This window comes from Typopeltis vanoorti, chromosome 22 (genome assembly GCF_054136105.1).
Source record: "Typopeltis vanoorti isolate ZY-2024b chromosome 22, IOZ_Tvanoo_1.0, whole genome shotgun sequence".
Taxonomy (NCBI): domain Eukaryota; kingdom Metazoa; phylum Arthropoda; class Arachnida; order Uropygi; family Thelyphonidae; genus Typopeltis; species Typopeltis vanoorti.
Genome location: NC_143570.1, coordinates 46,059,971 through 46,084,706, shown reverse-complemented (window position 1 = coordinate 46,084,706; position 24,736 = coordinate 46,059,971). Strand labels below are relative to the sequence as shown.

At 34.1% G+C, this 24,736-nt stretch overlaps 1 long non-coding RNA gene across 1 annotated transcript in view; it reads right to left on the bottom strand.

Moving 5' to 3' along the window:
* Positions 1 to 24,736, bottom strand: part of LOC150094394 (uncharacterized) — a 163,237-nt gene that overhangs the window by 54,972 nt on the left and 83,529 nt on the right. Inside the window, exon 2 of the long non-coding RNA XR_016550272.1 lies at positions 20,592 to 20,741. This is a non-coding gene — a long non-coding RNA (uncharacterized LOC150094394). The remainder of the gene's footprint in view (positions 1 to 20,591; positions 20,742 to 24,736) is intronic.

Sequence of the window (24,736 nt, the reverse complement as noted above, 5' to 3'; positions counted from 1 at the left end):
ATTTGCATATTCAAGTAAATCGCATTCTGCCATTTTAATAACTTATGTAACATTTGTAAATTGAATTTCAACGACAAAGAAGTAAAACTGCATTCGTTTGCTTAAACATAGAGATGAAAAACTAGCAATACAGTATTTTTTATAATAATTTCGTGTCTTTCGAATCAAGTAAGGAAAAAAAAAATCGCTTGGTTCTAATCGAAATCGAGCCCGTGATCCCGCCTGTGTGAGATACATATGATAACCACTAACCACGACGAACAGTTGCCTCAAACATTCTCAAATATGGCTTTAAAATGATAGTCGAAACGATAAATAAAATTTGATGCGAATTTCAGGTTAGGTGAGCAAAAAAGGAAGTTTTACATTGAATACCGATTAAAAATTTTAACTTTGAAAGCATTAAGGAGATAATGCCAAACTCTATATGTGTTAAAGTATAAATCTTTTAACCCACCCCCACTTAGTCTTAGTCCATATTTATTAGTCCCTCTAGAATTAACAATTTTAGGATATACTCATATACTGACAATTCCATCTTTAGTAAGGTGTTTTATTGTAAAAATGTCACAGTGCTCTTAAACTCGGATCAATATTCCTTGTGTTTATATCTTAAACGAAAAGGACACGTGATCTGCCATTGTTTGCCCCAAAGTTGAAGTTATTATGACCTTACGTTGGAGATAACTAGTTCTCTTACTAGAACCGCGCACTTGAAACTAAAGTATCAAGCAGTTCTCAACGCGAATCTAGCGTTATCTGGGGTGGGAGACATAAGAGGAACAAAAAATGGATAGATCCAAGTGATATAGAAATTTGTACCATCTCCTCTGCTAGATTAAGTAGACGATAATCTAAGGAACCCATGACTTTAAAAGCCACAGTTTTCGTTCCTCGAACGTATTACCTTGTAACGTGTGAATTTTTACTGTTCCATTAAACATTAACACGCCTCAAAGAGCAACCTATATGCATACAGTTCTGATTGTCAGGCTGGAAAGACTGTTAATCACCCTTTCCAGATTTTAAAAGCTCCTTCTCTTAAAAGAAATGATCATCTCTGCATCCAAAGATGATCAAATTGTTTCAGCCTGAAGAGTATGCTGATTTTTTTTCTTTTTTAACATTCATAAAACTGTGCATTACAAATCATTTTCCATGCATCAGATATTACCAACATTTCTATGCAGACATTCTATGGCATCTTCAAAAGGTCAACAGTGAAATCTGTCAAAGTTGATCCGCGGTTGATAGCAGTTTCCCCATCACAACAATGCATCTACTCCCTCCACGTTGGTTTGGTTTTTATCAACTTGGAGGGGAACATTTCAAATTTTCCTAATATATATATAATATAATATAAGGATTCATTATATATATATATATATATATATATATATATATATATATATGTATATATATATAATATATATAATGTAATATATATATATATATATATATATATATATATATATATATATATATATATATATATAGCAATTTGTATTATTAACTCTGTATTGGGATATGTTTATATTTATATATACTGACTATAACTGAGACTTGAATAACAATTAAATTTATTCAAAACGCAACATGTTTCATCGGAATGTCCGACTTCTTCAGGCGTGGGAACATAGCAAATAAACACTATAAGAAACATTGTATCACTATACAAACGACTATTATAAAATTCAGTTAGTTTTGAACTGTAGCTACAGTCTGTGTTGAAGTTCTATTGTTAGGCAGCTGCGTGCGTCTGATTTCACGAGTGTGCCAATATCGGATAGCAGAGATGAAAGAGTCACGTAGATTATAGCTAAGGTTATTATTTATGTGATGAGGGTCTATAACAATTTCCTTAGACTTGACTATGCCGCGCTGCACCTTGTCACGGCATATATGAAGGTTTGAGGTTGTTGTCCAGTTTATCTTATGTTGACGGCCTTCATCATTTGTGTTTACTGAAAACAGTAAAAGTACATGGCTTGACAGGGCGCTTGCTCTAGTTCTTTTGTATGCGTCATCACATTACTATCCTACACAGAAAGTGGGTATCATCTCAACCCTAGCACATCGTGCCAGATCTGTACTGTCAGATGATGAAGATCTAAAAAATGAACTACAACATCTACAAAGAACCTTCACAAGTAATGGCTACTCGCCGAAAACTATTAATAAGCATCTATACCTCCGCCATCAAAACAACTCAGAAACACAAGACAATCCCAAAGGTTATATATCCTTACCATATATCAGCTCGCTCTCCACGAAACTAAGAAGAATTTTACGAAAGTTCAACATAAAAACCTGTTTCTCTACTCTTCCTAAACTAAGATCGATTGTAAGCAAATACAAACAAGCTCACAACCGTCTACAATTCTCAGGAGTGTAAAAAATCACATGTGACTGTGGGAAGCAATACTATCGCCAAACTGAAAAATCCTTCCTCCTACATCTAGAAGAACACCAGAGGGACATTGCCTACAAAAGAACTAGAGCAAATGCCCTGTCAAGTCATGTGCTGTTTACAGCCAAATGATGAAGGCCGTCAACATGAGGTAAACTGGACAGCAACCTCAAACCTTCATATATGCCGTGACGAGGTGGAGCGCCGCATAGTCGAGTCTAAGGAAATTGTTATGGACCCTCATCACATAAATAATAACCTTAGCTATAATCTACCGGACTCTTTCAGCTCTGCTATCCGATATTGGCGCACTCGTGAAATCAGACGCACGCAGTTGCTTAACAATAGAACTTCAACACGGACTGTAGCTACAGTTCGAAACTAATTGAATTTTATGATAGTCGTTTTTATAGTGATACGATGTTTCTTATAGTGTTTATTTGCTGTCTATGTTCCCACGCCTGAACAAGTTGGACAATCCGATGAAACATGTCGCGTTTTGAATAAATTTAATTGTTATTCTAGTCTCGGTTATAGTCAGTATATATAAATATATGTCTTTAACCAAGTCCAAGGCAGGAAATCAGTGAGCTGCGAAGAAATATTCTATCTTTCGTCGCTAGTTTTTCCTATCTTAGATGCCAGAATTAAGCAAAAAATTGATTTTAAATATTATTAGTCGTATTTGTAATTGAAACCTGTTGAAACGTTCACATGCATGATTGTTTTATTTGAAATTAGATTATAATAATTTAATTATTTAGATTCTCTCTCCCCCACACATAACACCAATATGTTATTTGGAATTTGTTGCAAATCAGATGAATATGGGTATTAATGTAGTTTCCTGTGAATGCAACAATGTTTCGATACAATAATTTGGTATATATCTAGTTTACATCATTGTTCCAAGATTAAAATAAATGGCCTACATTTTAACTTCATTAAAATGTTAGAATTCACATTAAAAAAAAGTAACACAGAACGATATGTCTACAGCGTGTACGGCAACTAAATCTGCTTTTAATTTTTCAGGCATGAAATTAATTAGATATATGTATTACCTACATGCCCAGAATTGCTTCGGGTCTAACAAAAAAACTTAAAGTTTGCTGAACTATATTTCTTTTCTTAATCTTCCGATAGTCTTCTCTGATTGCTACATCTTCTACATGAAACATATGCGGCAGAACTTTTTTTCATGTAACTTAATGATTTTTTCTCTCTCTTTCATTACAATCACGCTGTATGACACTACTTAACGTTTTTTTTCAAGAGTGCACTTTATGTTTTTCGTAAATAAAAATTTCAGAAAAGTGTAAAGTTCCTTTTTAAGCTTTATTTTTAAAGAAAGTTAAATCAACTAATGTCTTTGAGTAAAACAAAAAATGTCTAAATCGAAGAATAATAAAGCACTTCGAATAAGAGACTTAATCTTTATCCAATAAGGAAAATTATCATATTAGCAGGACAATGAACAATCCTAGATATTTGAAGAGGTTTAATAAAAACCTTACAGTACAAGAAAGTATATTCCATTAGGCGTTTTTCAGGAATACTGGATGGTACGCTTCAGCTATTTCAATAAGGTGTGGTTTATCAGAATACCATTATAATTTTTAACTTTTTTCAGAATATTTCAATACACATGGAAATTTAAACATGTACTCTTTCTATCTCTAGGTGTCTGCAATTTCCCTTCCATCTCATAACGTACGTTCAAGTTTACATTTTCATCTCACTCTCCAAAATACACAGTATCATGCCCTCTTCAAATAATCTGCGATAAAATCAACAAAAAAGCAACTCGTATCTGCTGATAAGTTTTTCTGTTGACGCCCTCTGCTCAAAGATAAGAACTGACTATATTTCAGCCGAATCAGTCAACCGCACTGAAAGTATGCTATACCGTTCTAAAATATGAAAACGAAAACTAAGATGATCTAAGATAGATAAAATGCAATCATTTTGTGAAAATAAAGATGAAACTCAAAGCTATACCTTGTTATCCCATTCTGCTGTTTGTTTTTCAGATTTCTCTACGCCTGTCTAAATATCTTTTTCGGCAGAGCCATCGCTCCACTCCTTCCATCTGTGGAGTTTTAACTATGTATTATTATTACGCGATACCTCCAGGGAGTCCATAGACTCATTGAGGGAGGGTACCTACTCTACAATTCTCTGTTTCCAGACAACTACTGCAAACCAACTACCATCATCAACACCAACGCCATCTATCCCCACCACCATATTTACATTCACAGACAATTACAAATATCCATGTCGGGATTTGAACCAGCAGTCTTTCGGGTGGATAGCAGATACGTAACCACTCGGCTAACCAGACGGGTATTATTAAACAATTCTTAGTTTTCTTCTGTAAGCTGTTTATTTCTTAATAAGAGATGAATTAAATAAATATATATAAACAGCAAGATATTTTATTCAAAAAAAGAGGGCTATAATTCTATAAAAAAGAATACGAAAAAACGTTTTACTAACTGAAGTGTATTCTTCCTCTTGTAAATTACTGATCTCAAGTTTAGATTCCACTGTTGAAAAATAATGTCTTTTTCAACAATGGAATCTAAACTTGATGACGATGAGGCTGCATATATGCCATAATGAATGTTTTATATTTCGGTTGTTATTGAGTTGTTGCATAGCACCTTTAGTTAAAGAAAGCATACTACATTAAAATGAAAATGGTTTTTTTTTTTGTATGCTATTAGTTGGTGAGAAGTATATACTTCGCCAATTTTCTTCTTTTTTATGGAGAAACAGAGAAAATTATTGAAATATATACAACTGTAAAAATATATTCCCTTATGTACAATGTAACATGCAACACGCATTCATAAAATTCATTCATGCAAGGACTAATTCAATTAACCATATTAAATTGGATGGTGAAGACTCCCCCCCCCCCAGTATGACACGATTTGGGGTCACTTTCATTCAAAGGCTAAATTTAACATTTTTATTTAGACTAAAATTATTCTTCGCGTCTTACAAGTTTATGTAATACAGTCAATGACGGCTCTGAACGCATTTTTTTAAAATTTCTGTTTACCATAAAAGATTTCACAAAATAAAAGTTTTCACATGTGTACATATGATAACATTAAATACATGTGAAACATGAAATCAACTACTATATAAAAGAAAATTTGAATTGATCATAAAATACGTCACCTGTACGGTATTTTGTTAACCGTGCCAGGCACTAACCGGATAATATAATTACCACAAAGTACATTATGGTAATTATGTACATACCGTCAACAGTACATACTGTCCAGGTGTTGTAGCGAGTAAGTATATTTTAATATTGGTTATATATATATATATATATAATGCATGCTTTATATGCTTGTGTGTATTACTCTCATGTTTACAGCCAAGAACGGTTTGAATCATATAATGCGTTAGCATCCTGGGTAATTCAATTTTATTTTTTCTATTTTTATTAATATTCTAAATTTGTGTATTTTTATTTATTATTTTTACATAATCCGAAAAGTCTGCTGCTGACTTAAAAACACAGAACTTTTTCAAACCACTTCAGGCTTCCAATAAGCGTGGTGGAGGTCTGACATCGGGAGCGAAAAAATTACAAGAAAAAAATATATAATGAACTACTTATTTTTGAATTGCCTCATTTCTCATTTCTCATGAAAAGTTTCCGCAATTAAACCGTGTCCGGTACTTGAAGTCTAAAGCAGCGCTAGCATGAAGAGAGGAATTCTAGTCTCTTCTAATAGGAAGTGCGTAGATGTCTGCTGTTTTCATTAAAGTTGGAAACGCGCGCACACCATACAGCAATTTGCGCCTTCCTGAGCTGACGTCTGTTGTATATGTCATCTCTCCCTTCCTTTGTAGTGGCGTGTCATTTGAAGGTTCCACATCGTGGATGGGAGCTTATTGCAATTGCTTTAAGCTGCGTAAGCTTAGCTAAACGTGAGTGTGTGTGACTTCGTGTGTTAGTTACCATTGATCTCTCGGCTAATGAGTTGTGTTATGCAAATAACCTACATACCTATCTAGTCGGTAAAAAATGGAAAAGGTGATGCTAGATGACAACATTTCTCAGAAATGCCATTGACTGTATTTTTACCCCTGTTGCATGTCGTATAAAAAATAAAGCAAACAAAATAAAAGTGAAAAATATCTGAGTGCAGTTATTGGAGTGGAAAATGCCATTGTTTCCCCGGATGTATTCTAATTCGTGTAATGTCATACCTAGTAACACGTGATTTATTACTGGGGAACGTTAATTGTCAAAAGTAAAACAAACTTTGCATTTGTGGCACCGAGTTGCTCTCTGCTGGTATACGTCTTACCAAGCAACTATTAGCTGTGAGAGTTTCCTTCCCCTCCCTAAATAGTGCATTCTACTGTACTAATGGCAGAGCAAAAGACTGTATTAATTTAAACTTTTTTCAAGATTCTTGGCAGCAATTACAATCGTGTTCCACAAACATGATCTCGTGCAACAGCACACTTGTTACGAATTAATATTTATTCATATTATTATATAACTTTAGTATTAAATTAATATAACTTTGTAGTGTATTAATTAGGTATTAATAGAACGTTTGTAGTGCAATAAAGGGAAAACTGTCCTATTTGATGGACAAAATCAATTTCATGAAATATAAATATATATAATAACATTTCCAAAGTATTTTATAAGTATATAAATTGGAAAGCATAGATTAAAGGTCATTTTCCCCAAAATATTAGTCATTAATAAAGTTATGAAGCATGTTATCGGCTAGTACCGCATTAATGTGATACCCGAGTTTGTTAATATGACATCTATCACTATTTCCCGAAGATCGGTACAACTGTATGGCACTTTGTTAGTTAGCACGTCCTCCACAAGTTATTAACTATTTTAATATGTAATATAATTTATCAAAACTAGAGTATATACTTTTATTTATAATATTATTTCTGGAGTTTATATATTACCATTATAATAATTTATTCATTATTATATACATAATTTATTCATTATTAATATCTACAGACAAACAATTATCTTGTCCGATAATTGTTTGTTTGTAGATATGGTATTCATGGGCCTGATTTGCAAACCCTGCCATCTCCATTTCTTCATTGATTCGTGTGGTGTTCCCCACTTCCTCGATCTCCCCTTAGAGCTAGTTGAGTTCTCCTAATGAGGGATTAAGTACTATATCGTACTGTAGCCTGTGTGTTCACGGTTAGCCTGCTTGCAGGATGAAAACCCTCAGATAAACTGGGGGGAAATCCTGCTGTCCATGCCATCTCCGTGTTAGGCCTGATAACTCACCTTCAGTTGAAGAGGACTAATAAAAATTATTTGCTTCGTAGATGGGACTCGACCCCAGGTTTTCCTACTTAATGAGCTTATACTGACTGAACTATGAATGCTCCATTATTATTATTATAATTACGAGTACTAATATGTGACATCAGTACAGCAATGTTTTAAAATTATTTGAAACTTTTACAAAAATTTGTCGAATCGTCCAGTTTTCAGTTCAACTATATTCTGGGCTACAAAGGAACAATTTGTCGAAATTATGCATCACAATAACTCCCTCACTTAGTGGAATTAGTAGAAACTGTCTGAGCCATTCAGTTTTTAGTTCCAACTGGAACACTTTTATCATAGCATTTTCGTAAAGAAGTTTCAAAATGTTGGCAATTTCGCTCTGGCTGAATGAAATTTAATGAATCTTTACAGTTGAATATTATATTTTTTCAATTTTAATTGAAAAAATATAATATTCAACTGTAAAGATTCATTAAAAATGACTATTGTTGTGACAAAATTAGGTAGAGAGAATTATTGATTGAACGAAAAATCACTATCTATATAGTTCGCCCACCGTTTGTAGGTCTCTCCTTGGCATATTGCCAAGAATAGTCGATTCATGCTGAAAGAAATAAAGGATGTACAAATTGGTCGCCAACATGCGAAATCACGCTAATTCACCTGACTGTACTGGATCTTTCATCCATCACTGGATGATAGATCCAGTACAGTCAACAAGTTCTGTTGTTAAAAGTTTCAGTAACTCTTGCAAAAGAATATTGAATAATGTGCTGACATTCTGCGAAAAAGTGGATTTGCGGGCGTACCGATGGTTTTTTTCAAACTTATTATACAAAGCCAATTAACTGCTGGAGATTACCATGGGCAGATGAATTCTACAATCTTTGAAAAGTGGGCAGAAGAAAAACTGATTCCAAACCTTCCTAAATATACCGTTGCTATAATTGATAACGCTTCATATCACTCTATTAGATTAAACAAATTTCCAAATTTGTCTAATAAGAAGCAAGTTCTTATGGATTGGCTCTCTGCAAATAACATTTCTCATTCCTCAGATATGCGAAAAATGGAATTGTTTAATTTGGTCCAAAGAAACTCTCCCACAACTAAACTATTTAAATTCGACACGATGCTCAAAATGTATGGATTTCTAGCTTTGAGGCTACCACCATATCATTGCGATATTAATGCTATTGAGTATGTTTGGGAAATGTCGGCAGTCTTATGGAAAATGTTGGCTGTCTAAAGAAGAATGTGGAGTGCTACAGACCGGAAATGCCTTGCAGCGAATAATAATTTTGTGTGCGAGTGGAGAAATGGGTTTTTTACCGAATTCAAACTTATTATACAAAGCCAATTAACTGCTAGAGATTACCATGGGTAGATGAATTCTACGATCTTCGAAAAGTGGGCAGAAGAAAAACTGATTCCAAACCTTCCTAAAATGCTGTTGTTATAATTGATAACGCTTTATATCACTCTATTCGATTAAACAGGTGGGCTGAATCTTATCCAGATTTAGTTGGACGTCTATAGACGTCCTAGCCGGTAGGAAGGTTAAACAAATTTCCAAATTGGTCTAATAAGAAGCAAGTTCTTATGGATTGGCTCTCTGCAAATAACATTTCTCATTCCCCAGATATGTGAAAAATTGAATTGTTTAATTGTCCAAAGAAACTCTCCCACAACTAAACTATTTAAATTCGACACGATGCTCAAAAAGCATGGATTTCTAGCTTTGAGAATACCACCATATCATTGCGATATTAATACTATTGAGTATGTTTGGGCAGAAGTGAAAAGTTTCATTTGCCATCGCAACGTAACTGGGGGATATTGAGATGTCGAAACGTTTTAAGTTTTCAGAACAGGAGATTGAAAATATTACAGTTCAAAACTGGGATAATATTGCTCTCATGTACCTCATTGGAAAATATGTATTAGGACAGAGACGGAATTTTACACGAATTATGCGAACCTTTGGTGATCAGTTTAAGTGAAAGTGATGGCGATTCGTACACCGATTCCAATGACTCTGAAGTTTAAAAGGATTTGATAATGGTATTTTTTCCCAACATTTTTTTTGCATGGGTTTGTTAAAAGTGTCACAACAAGTCATAAATAATTAATCGGTTTAGGACATTAAAGTGTCTCAGGTCTCTCAACTGTAAGTTTAGAATATCTAAGTTCATTTGAAAAAAATTTCTCTTTTTCTGTATAATTATTTTTATTTTATAGAAAACTTTCTTAAAAATAAACTTAGTTAAATTTTTGTTTTATGCTATAACTTTTTTAATTTTGTTAATACTCTACGTACATTTTTCCAGCTGTTATACAAGCAAAATAGTTATACTTTAAAAACAGCAATGTTCGTAAAAGAAAAGCTACATTTTCCGACCTGTAAAAATAAACAAACTCATCCCAGAAGACAAATTGATTACCCAATTAACGGAATGGATTCTCCTTTTTCTGACATGCGCAGAAGTGTCGAGGGATCTCTAATCGGTGGGCGAACTGTACCATGAAGTACTCTGTACACTTACATCAAATGTTCCAAAATTAAACAACATAAGTATTATGTTCCAATGACCAATTGCATATGTTGTCCGTATCTTGAGTAACGTTAGATATTTTTCCGGACACTTTTAGAAAAAGGTTTGCAAGAAAATTACTCTTGCGATGAATTATGAAGAAATTCATCGAAACATTATTGGTAAATTGTTTTTACGATCAGTTGTATTTACAACGAATTGTCGTTTGATGAATTTGTTTTTCTAGAATTTCTTTTTCGATGAATTACCATTCGGTAATTTTCGTGGAACCATGAGATGATTACATTGCTCTTTAGAGCACGAACTGTCTTGAAATTATAGCGCAGTGCGCTTCCACAGCAAGTTCTTGAATTACCAACTCCGTCGGCCTAAACAGTACTAAATTACGATAAGTTTTTAGCCCATTTTGCTGGAGGATTAAAATAAAAAAATAACATTAGGAACAACCAAAAATACCTTTGTGGATAGCATTAAGAAGCATATTCAAGTGTTTGCAAAAGCAGCGGAAATAAGTTGGAAATTTTAATAAAAACTAAATTTCCGTTGTTTCTTGGAAATCCATTGTAAAGGGTGTAAAATAATATAATAAAATGAGTGAAATATCGCTCAACGGTGATTTCCATATTGTCAATTAGGGTTCATATGCATTACGCTATCATCAGCTCCTAAATCATACATACATCAATCATAGTTTATGATTGATGACTTTCCAATTCAAATGGCTCCAAATATTTGCTTTTATTTTCAAACATTTTACTACACACATTTAAAAATTAATTTAATATTGATATAATGCTTTTTATTTCCCTATAATATATAAGGATCGTAAACGTTAGAAAATATATTTAATTGAATATTATCTAAATACAAGATAATAAATGACTAATTTTCGTCATTTAAGTATCAGGTCAAATAAAAGTCTATTTTGTATTTATCTTGTTTTTCCTTTCAGGAAAAATGCCATTATTCTTCGCACTAAAATTTTCAAAAAATATCTCAACATATTCAATAACTAAATGTAAATATTCAGTGTTCAGGAATTTTATAATTTAAAATACATAGAGTTTATTAAAATTTATACAATTTTAATTTTAATTTATACAATACACTTGATTTTATTTCTAGCAAAAACTCGAAAAATTCCAACTTAGTACAATGTCAGTCGAGATGATTACTAAAAATATTTATTTTGTACGGCAAAAATAATCCGTGTGTGTTTTTGGTCCTTTCCAGTAATTTTTGTTAAAAACAAGAACTTGAAGTTAGATCGCAATCTTCTATCTCAACTTTACACTGAACATTACTTCTTTGCCTTCTATCTAACAATTGAAAATTAAAAGTTGCAACCTCTATCTTCATATTATAGCAGACAGCATACTGCGCATTCTGTTTTCAGATTTCATAATATCATAAGAAATTACTTGGAAACATCGCCTATCATTGAAAAGCGCTAACTACTCCTTGAGTAAGATAGCAACTATCGGGTTTAAAGTGATTGCTGTATCTAAATGAGTAACCTATAGTTACTCCTTTCCGTTTAATTTTAATTGAAAATCTGATAAGGTAGAGTTCGTTTACATAAAGCTTCTACCACAGGCTATTTGTTAATTCACATCTTCTCAGGTTATTACATTTGAACCACTTCTAGAGTCTCACTTATCTCGGGAACATTCTGATTTTCAAGTATAAATCAATATGCAACCTGTATAGTTGCTCTAGGAGATGTACAAAAACTTGTGCAAATATTACCTTAAGCTCACTTCATTTAAAATCAGACAGAAGATTATTACGTCTCTCAGACCATTTTATTATATCTCAAGGTAGTGGTTTGATCAAGCAGAGAATTTAAAAAAAATGTTTTTTTCATTAAATGAAATTTATCGGTGTTTAACAACAGTATATATTCTTTTTAAGGAGGTTCTTATATTTATCTTTCAGAACTATCAATTTTAGTAATTTCGCATCCCATATGACGTATCTTAAAGAAATAAGCTAAAACCGATTATTTTCTAAATAAAACATAGTGCTATTTTGTGCATAGTGCTAACAATAGTGCACAGGTGTGTTCAAAATATTAAAATAAATTACTGAATTAGAAAAACGTGTTTTTCATTAATTACATTCAATATTATTAAAATATTTGAATAATATATCAGAAATACAATTAATGAGTTAAAAAATAAATTCAGAAAAAAATAACTTACTTGGAATTAAAAATTGAGAGTAATTTAAGCTGGAAACTGCATATTACCGATGTCGTAAATAAAGTAAAGATTATGTTAAACAGACTTTACTACCTAAACAGATTCGTAAATTTAAATATGCTAAAAATATTACATTCTGCTTGGATTAAAAGTACACTACAATATGGTATATTAAGTTCGGGAGGAATCTATTGCACTACGCTGAAACCTTAAGTCTCTACTCAGAATAAAGTAATTAAAATCTTAACTAGAAACAAATATAAGGATACTGCAATGTGTAATAAATACACCAAACTAAACATACTATCCATTGGATATTTATACGTTTATAGAGTGCTATTATTCATATTCATAGTGGGTTGGAGGGGAAGGAAGATTAGACCCTTGGAGAGTAATGGACGGCAATACTGTAGCCAATGAAGTTCTAACTGAGGCTCAGCTATTGCTGTTACCCTTCTGCCATGATCAGAGCTTTAATAACTCAATAATACCCAATCCCTACACTGTGCTCTACAGATAACGGGGATTATGAAAAGCATTCTTGCTTCGCCCCTTTACGCCAGTCCTTATAAGGACTATAAGGATTATTCATAGAATTGAGTGGAGTCTCTTGAGGGAAAAAGATGGCGGCTTGCATAGTAGTCTCGCGTTTTTGATTAAGTGTGATAGTTTCTGGATTCTCCAATGATAAATATAGAGGTAAGGGGTCTTCGTTTTGTCCATTTTTGTGATTACTCATTTCTTAGCTGGTAGCCTCTTGAGTGAGTCTAAGGGATTTGTCACTAGACCACCCACCTAGAACGTCAGGAATAAGACTTTGGAAGCTTCCTCCATTGTACACAAGGATGGAGAATGTAAAAGATATCAAGGACGCCATACAACTTTTAAACAAAGATATGTCACTTGACATTCTCAAATTCATCCTAAAGAAATTTGAAACGGATTATCCTGGTTACTTGAATCTCTTCACTCAAATAAATGACACTGAAGATGATCATTTGGACATAGAAAAGGACATTACACCTGTTCCACTTACAAAGACTCCCCGACAGTTCGATTGTTCACAGGAAGAACAATCTAATAAAAGACGCAGAACAGTGGAAGATGGAATGGAAGATGATGTAACAACTCTCCAAAATCAGGCCACCCAAGATAGAAACGAAAAGGTCCCTCCAGTTATCCTTCGAGATAAAGATAAATGGACCTCAGTCTCAAGATACCTAGGGGAACAAAATATCAATTTCTCCTGGGCAAGAAATACTGAAGAGGGTGTAAAGATTCATTCTACCACTGTCACAAATTGCCGCATGATGACGAAAATGGTGGACAACTCTAAATTGCCCTTCCACACCTTTGCACTAGCAAGCGAGAAGAACTTAAAGGTGTTCTAAGAGGAGTGACTGAGGGCATCACAACTGATGAGATCACAGCTGACCTCATCAGTCAAGGATTGATCCCAAACAAATTCAGTAGAATGTTGAGGTCAGATAAAACTCCAATGGCACTGGTATTGGTCGAAATCTCCAATACACAAAAAAGAATCTATGAAGTTACTGACATTTGCAAGCTCAAATCTCACATCAGCTTTAACCTCGTCACTTGCAATAATGCTGCATGAATTCAGCAAAGCAAGCACCTCACCATCTTCTAGGAAGAGATTCTATCTAGAAACCCAATCCATATTAACAGCTCTCTATAATGTTTAAAACATTTAAACCGAATTCCCTCACGATAACAGCATGGAATGCCAATGGCTTAATAAACAAAATTCTAGAGCTGCAAGAATTCGCAAAAGATACAATCCAGACATAATCTTGATCAGTGAATCCCACCTCAGACCATCAAACAACCCAAAACTAAGAGGTTATATTTTGTATAGGAGAGACAGACTTAACTCTAGCGGAGCGTACAATCCTCCCAGCATTCCACTATTGACAGAAGACTTAGACTCCATTCTCGGCTCCAAGGATTCCATAATTATAGCAGGAGACCTTAACTCCAAATATATACTGCTTGGTTCAGTTCGTCAATAACTCCAAAGGCCGTACCTTATTTAACTACACGTTACTCAACTCTTCAATAGTAACTGGACCCACTGAGCCCACCCACTACAGCCCATTCAGGAAGTTCTGATGTATTAGACATAGTTATCCTCAGAAACATCAAATATCAATACCAGCCGGAGACAGTAGAAGAGCTTAACCCAGATCATAATCCCATCCTGCTCAGGTTAGGACTTCAAGATCAGCTTTCTCCCTATCATTCTTTCTTGGCATGGGACAAGTTCTCTAAGGTTCTCCCAATCCACATCGGTCCACCCCCTGTCATTCGTAAAAAAGAAGAAATAGACCAAGCTGTAAGCAATTTAACTAGGCAAATCAACACAGCAATAGCATCAGTCACTCAAACCACTGTCTTCCACGCTCCTACTGGATCCCAGAAGAGATAATGGACCTGATTAGGGCCAAAACTAAAGCCACAAAGCGATATCACAACACCAGAGCCCCGCAGGACAAATTAACCTTAAACACCTTGAACAGACAGATTCGAGAAGCCCTCCAGACGCACAGGAATTCCAAATGGGAATCCAAACTCATGGAAATCAACCCAGAAGATAACTCCATGTGGAAGTTTGTAAAATCTCTTCGTACCAAAAGACAACCACTTTCCCCTTTGAAGACCAACCTTGGAATTGCACACTCAGATGAAGAAAAAGTAGAAGCCCTAATTGACAATCTGGAAAATCAATGCAGCCCATCTTACGCAAACTTAAATATCAATCTTATTTACAAAGTTCATCGTAAAGTTAGAAATGCACTAAGACAGCCTAAGGATGATTCAGAAACCATCAACCCCACATCTCCAACAGAAATAATAAATATGATTTCCCACCTGAAGAATAAAAAGGCTCCTGGTCCTGACGGCATTACCAATTGAATAATAAAGCTACTCCCACGGAAGCCATAATTCATCTAGTTAATATTACCAGTTCCATTTTAAGATTCCAGTACTTTCCCACAGATTAGAAAATCGCGGACATTATACCTCTGAAAACGTCTGGTAATAACCCACAACTTCCCCAAAGCTACAGTTCCATCAGTCTTCTTTCCTGTCTTGGCAAAGTAATAGAAAAGGTCATCCTCTCAAGATTACAATCAGCAGTGGACAAACAGGAAATAATCCCAAATGAGCAATTTGGGTTTCGCAAAGCTCACAGCACAGTGCAGCAAATTCACCGACTAACAGAACATATCACTCATAGTTTTAACTGGAACCTTCACACTGCTGCTGTATTTTTGGATGTTGCCAACGCCTTTGATAAGGTCTGGCATCATGGTCTTATCTTCAACCTAATTGAAAACAATATCTCAATTAAACTAGTGAAACTCATATATTCATATCTTAATGAAAGATACATGCAAGTAAAACTCAATGGAATTGTGTCATCAAGGTGCAAAATTCTGGTGGGAGTACCTCAGGGTTCTCTTCTGGTCCCAATACTTTTCACAACTTACATGGCAGATATTCCTCTCAATTCAAGAACAACTACTAAGGCCCTTTATGCCGACGACACCGCTATTCTAGCTAGATCGCTGCCCTCTCCTAGCTATCACTAGACTCCAAGGAAGTATCAGTGAGCTAGAAAACTGGTTCACCAACTGGAGGATTCAAGTGAACCCCCTCAAAAGCTCACCCATGGTGTTTTCAAGAAGAAAGGTCTACATTAAAGAAGACATCCTGCTCTCTGGTCATAAGATCCCATGGCAATCAGAGACTAAATATCTTGAGGTATTAATGGATAAAAAACTCCTTTTTAACAAGTACATCAATCTCGTTGGCTCCAAATCTTCCAAAGTAATAGCACAGCTCTACCCATTGATCAACCGCAACAGCAAATTGAACCTACACAATAAATTGCTTCTTTACTGGATAGTAATACGTCCAGTCATAACCTATGCCTCACCAGCATGGAATCACACTTCAAGATCAAACATCTCCAAATTGCAGAGAATCCAAAACAAATTCCTTAGGATGATCCTGGATGCACCGTGGTTCATAAGAAATTCATAGATTCACCGAGAAACCGGCATTCCATACATCTCCTCCTTTCTTCGTAATTTTGCAGATAAAATTCTTCGTGAAGTCAAGTTCACATTCAAACCCACTAATCGTACAAGCTGTCAGTTACAATGAGACTGATTACTACAAACACAAAAGACCGAAGGCTATTCTTCTCTCAACTGATCATAACTAAACACAACTGCCCTCAGAGGGAAAGCTTAATTGTTCACAATTCTCCCATTCCCAAACAACTCTCATTACAGATAAAGGGGAATATGAAAAGCACTAGTGCTTCACCCATCCTGCCAGTAATGTTAATGGTTAATGGTTATTATTCATAAAAATCGACAAAGAAACGAAAACGACAATGTAAATATCAAACAAGATGCTTTCCTTAATAGACATAGGAGCCTAAAATATATAGTTCCAAAAGCAAATAAAGAGGCAATACACAAACGTTATACTTATTTAGCGCAAAAGTATTCAACACACTACTTTTAACAATAAGAAATGAAACTAACGCAAACAAATACCAAACTGTAATCAAAGAGTATTTATTTTCCCATAGAAATGAGGAAGCTCTCTTCAAAATAATTGTATAAATTATTGGTTTTTAGGATATTTGAATAAAAATTTATTCAAAGATCCAGTCTCATGTGTGAACCTTAAATTTAAATGCTATTTAACTGCATAATTTTGTTCCTAGTTAATGTTATGTAATTTTCAGTAAGGAAATACCGTGAGTAGACATATTACTAACTATTATAATAACGGAATTATCTCAGATCCGGTTAGAAGAACACCAGTCGTACATCCAGTACCTTGAACCCGAATAGTTTGGAATTGCAGAACATGCCATCAACACCAGACATAGAGATAAGTGGAACAAGACAAAAGTCATTCACAAAAGTCGGTTCCTAATGGAACGGCTATACAAAGAAACATGTGAAACTTTACTTCACTCCCCTAACCTAAACAGATCCGATGGTCTAATTCTTTCTTTGTGGGAGATAGTACTTTATAAAGCAGCAAATCTTTTCTAACATTTAATTGTATACACACATATATATATTTATAATAAAAAATTATTATTATAATTGAATAATTAAATAATTATTTAATAATTAAATAAATAATTAAATTTAAAATACTAAAAATAAATAAAATAAATAAATAAATAATAATAATTAAATAAATTTAGGAAATTTAACTTTAGCTACTTAGGTGGCGTTTTGTGAATATAACAGTTATTGTCTAATTAGCCTTGTACCTGTACTGATGATGCCTGTGATACTCAGGTGAAAATTCTACGAACAAAGAATAATTTACGTGAGTTAATCCGCTATTATAATAGTTAGTGTTATGTAATTTTCTCTGTACATATTCGCATGGAGACATGCTAATATGTGCAGAGAATATGTACGATGTCTCCAGAGATCTTATCATGTAATTATATTATAATAATATGTAATATGTATATTATATGAATGTGAGTAGTAGAGTGGGCTGTTTGAACCAGATCAAGATAAGATAAAGAATCGTGACATCTTTGGTTGATAAGGTGATGACGTCCTTGTGCGTGACGTTATGAGTTTGGAATGTTTGGAATTTACCTGGGGTATATGTGCCAATGGCTTCAGTTCTCGTGTTTTGGTAAGCGTATGGAATTATGGGTGATGGTAGAGATAAGGATTCGTGTTGTGATTGGCGGGTCACTTTTAACCAGATCAAGACCAAGATAAGATGAGGAATCGTGTCATGGGTGTGTGTTGTTTTCAGATGTAGATAAGTGACGTCATTTGTTAGTTGTAAATAAGTGACGTTATTGTTTTGAATGGAAAAGGAAGATATTAGTGAATAAGGATTCTTGTCGTAATTGGTGGGACACTTAACCAGATCAAGATAAGGTAAGGAATCGTGACGTGATTGGTTGTTCAGATGAAGACGTCATTGTGTGTGTGTGACGTTATGAGTTTGGAATGTTTAAAATTTCCCTGGGGGCATATGTGTCAATGGCTTCAGTTCTTGTGTTTTGGTTCGTGTATGGAATTATGGGTGATGGTAGAGATAAGGATTCGTGTTGTGATTGGTGGGGCACGTCTGACCAGATCAAGACAAGATAAGGAATCGTGTCGTGGGTGTGTGTTGTTATCAGATGTAGTTAAGTGACGTCATTTGTTGTTGTAAATAAGTGACGTTATTGTTTTGAATGGAAAAGGGAGATATATTTGGGGATAAGGATTCGTGTCGTGATTGGTGGGAGACTTTGAACAAGATCAAGATAAGATAAGGAATCGTGACGTGAATGTTTGTTATTATCAGATGCGGATAAGTGACGTCATTTGTTAGTTGTAATTAAGTGACGTTATTGTTTTGAATGGAAAAGGAAGATATATTAGTGGATAAGGATTCGTGGCGTGATTGGTGGGACACTATGTACAAAATAGGGGTAGGGGGAAGCGACGTCAGTGTCTTGGATGTGTATTGTTATGAGTTGTAGATAAGTAAATGGTTTGCGTATGGCATTATGGGTGATGGATAGTGATAAGATAAAGTTAGTTTGGAATTTCGCTGCAGACCCTCATCTGTCAGGGACATCATGTGGTGTGTTTGGGTCGCAAAAAAAGCATTGTGGGTGATATTTAGAGATAAGCAATCATGATGTTTTGTGTTTGGAAATTTCTGGGGAACATATGTCTCTCTGTGATATCACATGGTGTTTTGGTTTGCCTATGGAATTATCGGTGATGTTTTTGAGATACGATATCTTGGAATATTCCCAAAGTGACACACATCCTTCATTGTCGTCATATTTTTTTCTTTCGTTGTCTATAGATGGCTGTACTAATTTTCCAATACATTTTGGGGTATTTCTTTCCTGTTAAAGTGTGGGAATTCTTAGAGTAGAGTTCTTAGAAATGGCGGCAGCGTTATGAAAAAAAAAAGAACTATCCAGTATTAGAATTGCGCTTACCACAAACAGACGACCAGCAGTTATTGTTATAAATAAATAAATTATTAGAATAATTAAAATGAGTAAAAAAAAAGATTACCTTACATTTCTTTTCAGAACGTGACATCTTGAAACTATGGAGGTTTTCTAAATATTCCAAATTGCTGATTGTAACATATATTCACAGCACAAAACACAAGATCTGAAATGCAGTTGACTCTTTTTTCATTATAGGTTACTAGGGCTAACATATATTCACAGCACAAAAACACACAAAACAAAGGAGTTGAAAGATATTTCTGTAAATAAACAGAAAGGCTAGTTGACTACTTAATTTAGATGACTATCCGATTGGTTCTCTTTATTAATTCCTTCTCACAGTTGCTCATGCTATGTTTTCCCAAGCTTGGTGGGAAAGTCTATGCGCCGTTTTGTTGAGGGCATGTGTTATTTCCTGTTTCGAATTCAGAGTGCTGTTAGAGTATGGAATTCTGACAAGTGAAATGATTTTTTTTCAAATTGTTCGGTTATTTTCTCTATTTTAATTTTAAAATCCAGTTCAACTACATATTCTAACAGAATAATTAAGCAAAATTAATAAATAAATAAAACGTATGTGAATTTTTTTTCCAACACTGTAGATTTCTCATTAAGTCTTATCTTAAAGATATCTCTCTTATCCGGTCGCCATTTGTTGTACGTAGGTGAGAAATCGTGTTTTCAGATTGGAACTATTCGGATTTGAGACAAACAAGGTTTTGAACTCTCCGTAGCGTTTTCTTTTAGAAACTTCTTTTACCAGCACAAAAAATAAATAGTTATTTCTTATTATTTCAAATGAATATTAGCTCTGTAATATATACTTTGTTAATTTCTATGTTACCTTTTAGTTGACTGTAATATTATTAACAAATTGTATCTAACATACAGAAATTAAATAAAGTGAAAAACAGAGTATTTGTTTTCTTATTCTTCTGATTTAACATTTGCACTGATGTTCATAGTCCATTATTTGTCACTGGTGTTTATGTGTAAATCTAACTCCAGTCCATCTTCCAGTAGCCTAATTATATTTGCTTACCTGACGCTGATGAACGTATTACACGCACGGGCGACATTCGATAGATTTGCTTGCTCGTCAGGAAAATGACCGTCATTGGGAGAGAATGTTCGTCTTAAGGTTTCAGGCGGGCATTCAAAGCGTAATCTGCATCGTATCTCACGAAGAACCCTGAAAGAAAGTTAAACACAAGTCTTGAATCGACTGGAAATCATAAGGGAAGTTCCTGTTGAAGTGGAACGCCAAATTATACGCCTATCACGTACCTGTCAAATATTCTTTGCCTCTCCCATTAATACATGTAGTAACAGAATATCACTTTTAAGTTCATAATTAAAATTAGGACGTTTTAGACACTAGGAAAACAAAGCAATTTACATTTATAACTAAGGGCAGTGGTACTGAATATGGATACACAAATATACAATACTCTAGCACTGAACACGTTTCTAACAAAAGTATGAACATGAGTCTGAAAATATTGGTTTCCCGCACAACGATTAGTTAGTGGTAGACTTCGAAATTCAAGATAACAATGAATAAGCATTGAAGTTGTGAATTATGTCAATTTTTACAAAGTATATATTAGCTGTCATAATAATGGCAGTATATCTATAATCGTAATACAGTGTAATATAATATAATATCAAAGTTTTTGAAATTAAAATTTTAAAAACTTTCATAAGTTTACAGAATTTATAAATAATTGCAAACTATTTAAATTTTGATATATTTATTTTAAGTAAGTTGTAAGTTACACATTTTTTTCGGACAGAAGCAAAGTACTAATAAACTTTGCTTCTCTCTGAATTGGGAAACAGTAACGTAAACAGCATTATCACGGATTAAACGGCATCCTTCCATTTCAATTCCTGCCAAAAAGTCATCATCGTCTAACCGTCTCCTATATTGCGACAATTTTGGGGCCAACAAACTATGTGGTTCCCACCAACGAAAGATTAATTGTAAATCTATAGCACATGTGTACTATGAGTGGGTTAAGGATTGGTTTCTTTATTAATTTTATGTATTTATTTATTTAAAAGACCAAACATGGAAGCTTTCCAAGCCACTTTAGGACATAAGGCGGTGGTCTCTATTTTAAAACTTTATTAACATTTACTGTAAATGAAACAAAATTAAACCATATTGAGAAAAACGACATGCATGACATGATGTAAACTCCAACCAACGAATAGTCCGAACGGGAGTAGGACAGGTTTCATGTTTTGGGACTTCGACGGTGCAACTATCTTTTTCTGTCTTATATATATATATATATATATATATATACACATACACACTTTACTCAGCTACACTTAGCAACGCAGTCTTGAACAGCAATCTTTTTCATGCTTTATCTGCATCAAATTGTTAGATCCATTTTCAGTAGGCCATATACGTAGGTGTAACGTAATAATGTATGTGTATTTGAATTTATTGCTTTAGTATGAAGTCCAGGTGTTCTTATATGTGATAAAGGGCATATTAATACACACTATATTTATGCAGAAAAATAACGATTAGAGGTTTATTTTGACTTTCCACGACGTTTCTTTTTTCTCAATATCTGAAATGCAGATTTTTAACTCGGCATTACTTTTCTTCTGGACAAAACAATAAATACGCTGTTTACATTGTATAAATTGTAAATTTGTCTTTCCTTATAATAATAATCCCATAATCCAAGTTTGGTTTAATAGTAACCAAACTTAGCTATAGTAAGTTACAAACAATAGCATTGCTGATCTGATTTATCATTCACTTTCTTCTAAAATGGAAATATGCCACTTTTTCCAGTAAGATAAAAAATCATATTACAGGGCCATGAAAAACATTTTTATATGGCCAAAAATGTGTCATTTTGCAGAACGTTAGTGAAGATGAAAAAAATAAAAGATGCAACGGATTAATTTTAGTAATAATCAACACACGTTTCATACCTTCAGCATGACTGTTCTGAAACTACTAGTAATTACTTTGCGCATTGTCTAATGTTCTAAGACAATGAATCTTCTCAGAACCTTACTCGGTGCATGAATATGACAGCAAGAAAGTATCCCAGAAGATTTCCTGCTACTATCACCTTTTTTTCTGAATGGCTTTTCTCTCCTTCCTACATAACCCATCTAATGTGACCCTTGTGTTTTCTTTTATCTTTTTTAAAACTCACAAGTTGGCACTGGGATGACAGCCGCCTTGCTTGGTTACTGGCAAACCTGAAGTGGCTTGGAAAAAGATCATTATTTGGTCTCGAAGGCAGAGTTTGCGAATAACTCTGCCTTCGAGACCAAATCGCCCCCATCTATCCCAGGTATTAATGTGCTCTGTGTTAGTAACGTTACAAGAATGAAATTATCAGAGAAAAGTCTGACGAAGTCAAATATAAAAGAGAATGCTAGCCGATATCAAATGGAAATTTATATATCTGAATCTAATACCTGAGCAGTTGATGTGATTATTTGTTGGCAACCCTGCATGTATTATTCTATAACAAAAGCAGTGCTTTAGCCTAACAACTCTCATGCAGAATGAAATATCACTACTCAGATGAGATAGTGCATAACTTTCATGTATTCATTACATTTAATTGGTGAAATGTGTTACAATTCCTGGGAAAAATAGCTGGAAGCCTTTTCTCTTCTTTGCGAATTACTGCACTTAACTCAGGCAGACTGGTTTATGGAGGCACTCAAAAGTCGGATAGGCCATGCATGTTAACATGCATGGCCTATCTTAACTCTTTTAGAACGAGCAATCCAAGTTACGTTCAAATATTAATGCAACGAATAGAATTGAGTGCTTTTCTGCAGGTAACAGCATCACGTAAACACAAAGTATTTTGGGAATCAATAATTTGCACACAGTACACCAACGGTCTCAGCATGCTCTAGATACAACTCTATACTGAATCACTAAGTCTCTTTCTCCCTCCCTCTCTCTCATGTATGTGCTGTATGTAGTGCAAGTGATTATATACTTATAGAAGTATAATCACTTACAGTCGGAGTATAAGAAAATACTCCGAGTGTATAGTGGGGTATGGAAGAGTAATGTGGTGTAAATTATTTTTAACAAATATTGCGCTTGAGAATAAGTTTTCTCAAAATGGATATACGAGTTTAACCGAATTTAAAATTCTTGTTAAACTATTTATTCAGGGGATGGGAAGGACATCAAAGACTACTCAAAAAAAAAACTTTAAGTCTGAAACAAGGCACTCAAAGAAGCGTAGTCATGTGAGACTGGAACAACCAAGAGTAAAATAACATTCGGCTAATGCAATGGGATAACGATATGTAATTTTGAATAGATGCTCCTAAAATCCATAGAAATGAAGTGAGCACGTTTGTACCTATCTCTATGTGGAGGCTACGATGCATGCAATTCCAATTTATCACTCTTCCGGTTGCTGTTTTTAGCAAAAGTAGTTTTTCTTTAGAGACATTGTTCGCCAATGATGTAACAAGATAATGTAATCTCATTACAATTCATTCACCAAACAGAAATGACAGTGTGCCAGCTGATGTCTTTTATTATTCTTCCAGAGAAAACGAAAGCTGAGGTTTATCAAATTATTATGTAAATTTTACTTAACTGAGCTTTTAGGTATTTAGTTATTCAGTTTAGAAATCAGTCACATGTACAGTATGCGTGCAATCTTTGTATTACCTTGCTTTATGCAACAGCTAGTTTTATCGGAAGTAATATTTAAAATAACACTCAAAAGCAACATAAGTTCTTTCTACAACACGAAAGAAGACTGAACTTCAGTAATGTTAAATTTCAGCTATGTGCACGAAATACCTTCTAAAAGTTTTATTTCGTATGAATTTTCAAAATTGTTTTTCATTATAATTACATATTTGCGTATATTGGAATAAAATAGTTTAATTAAACCTTTCTTTTCTGCATACATACTTTTTAACCCCTCAAAAGTTCAATTATCAGTGCAACTTTGTTCCCATTAAGGATTTGTTTTTTTGTTCAGCTGCGGTATGATAATAAAAATTAGAATAAAGCCTGATTCCACTTATATGAACACATGCAGATCTTTCCCCAAAGCAATATTTTTGTGAGGCGAGGGATGATTCCTTCTTACCTAATTGTAAGAAAAGAAACGGCATTATTAATTGATCTCGGTAAGTAATTATTTGCAGAAATAA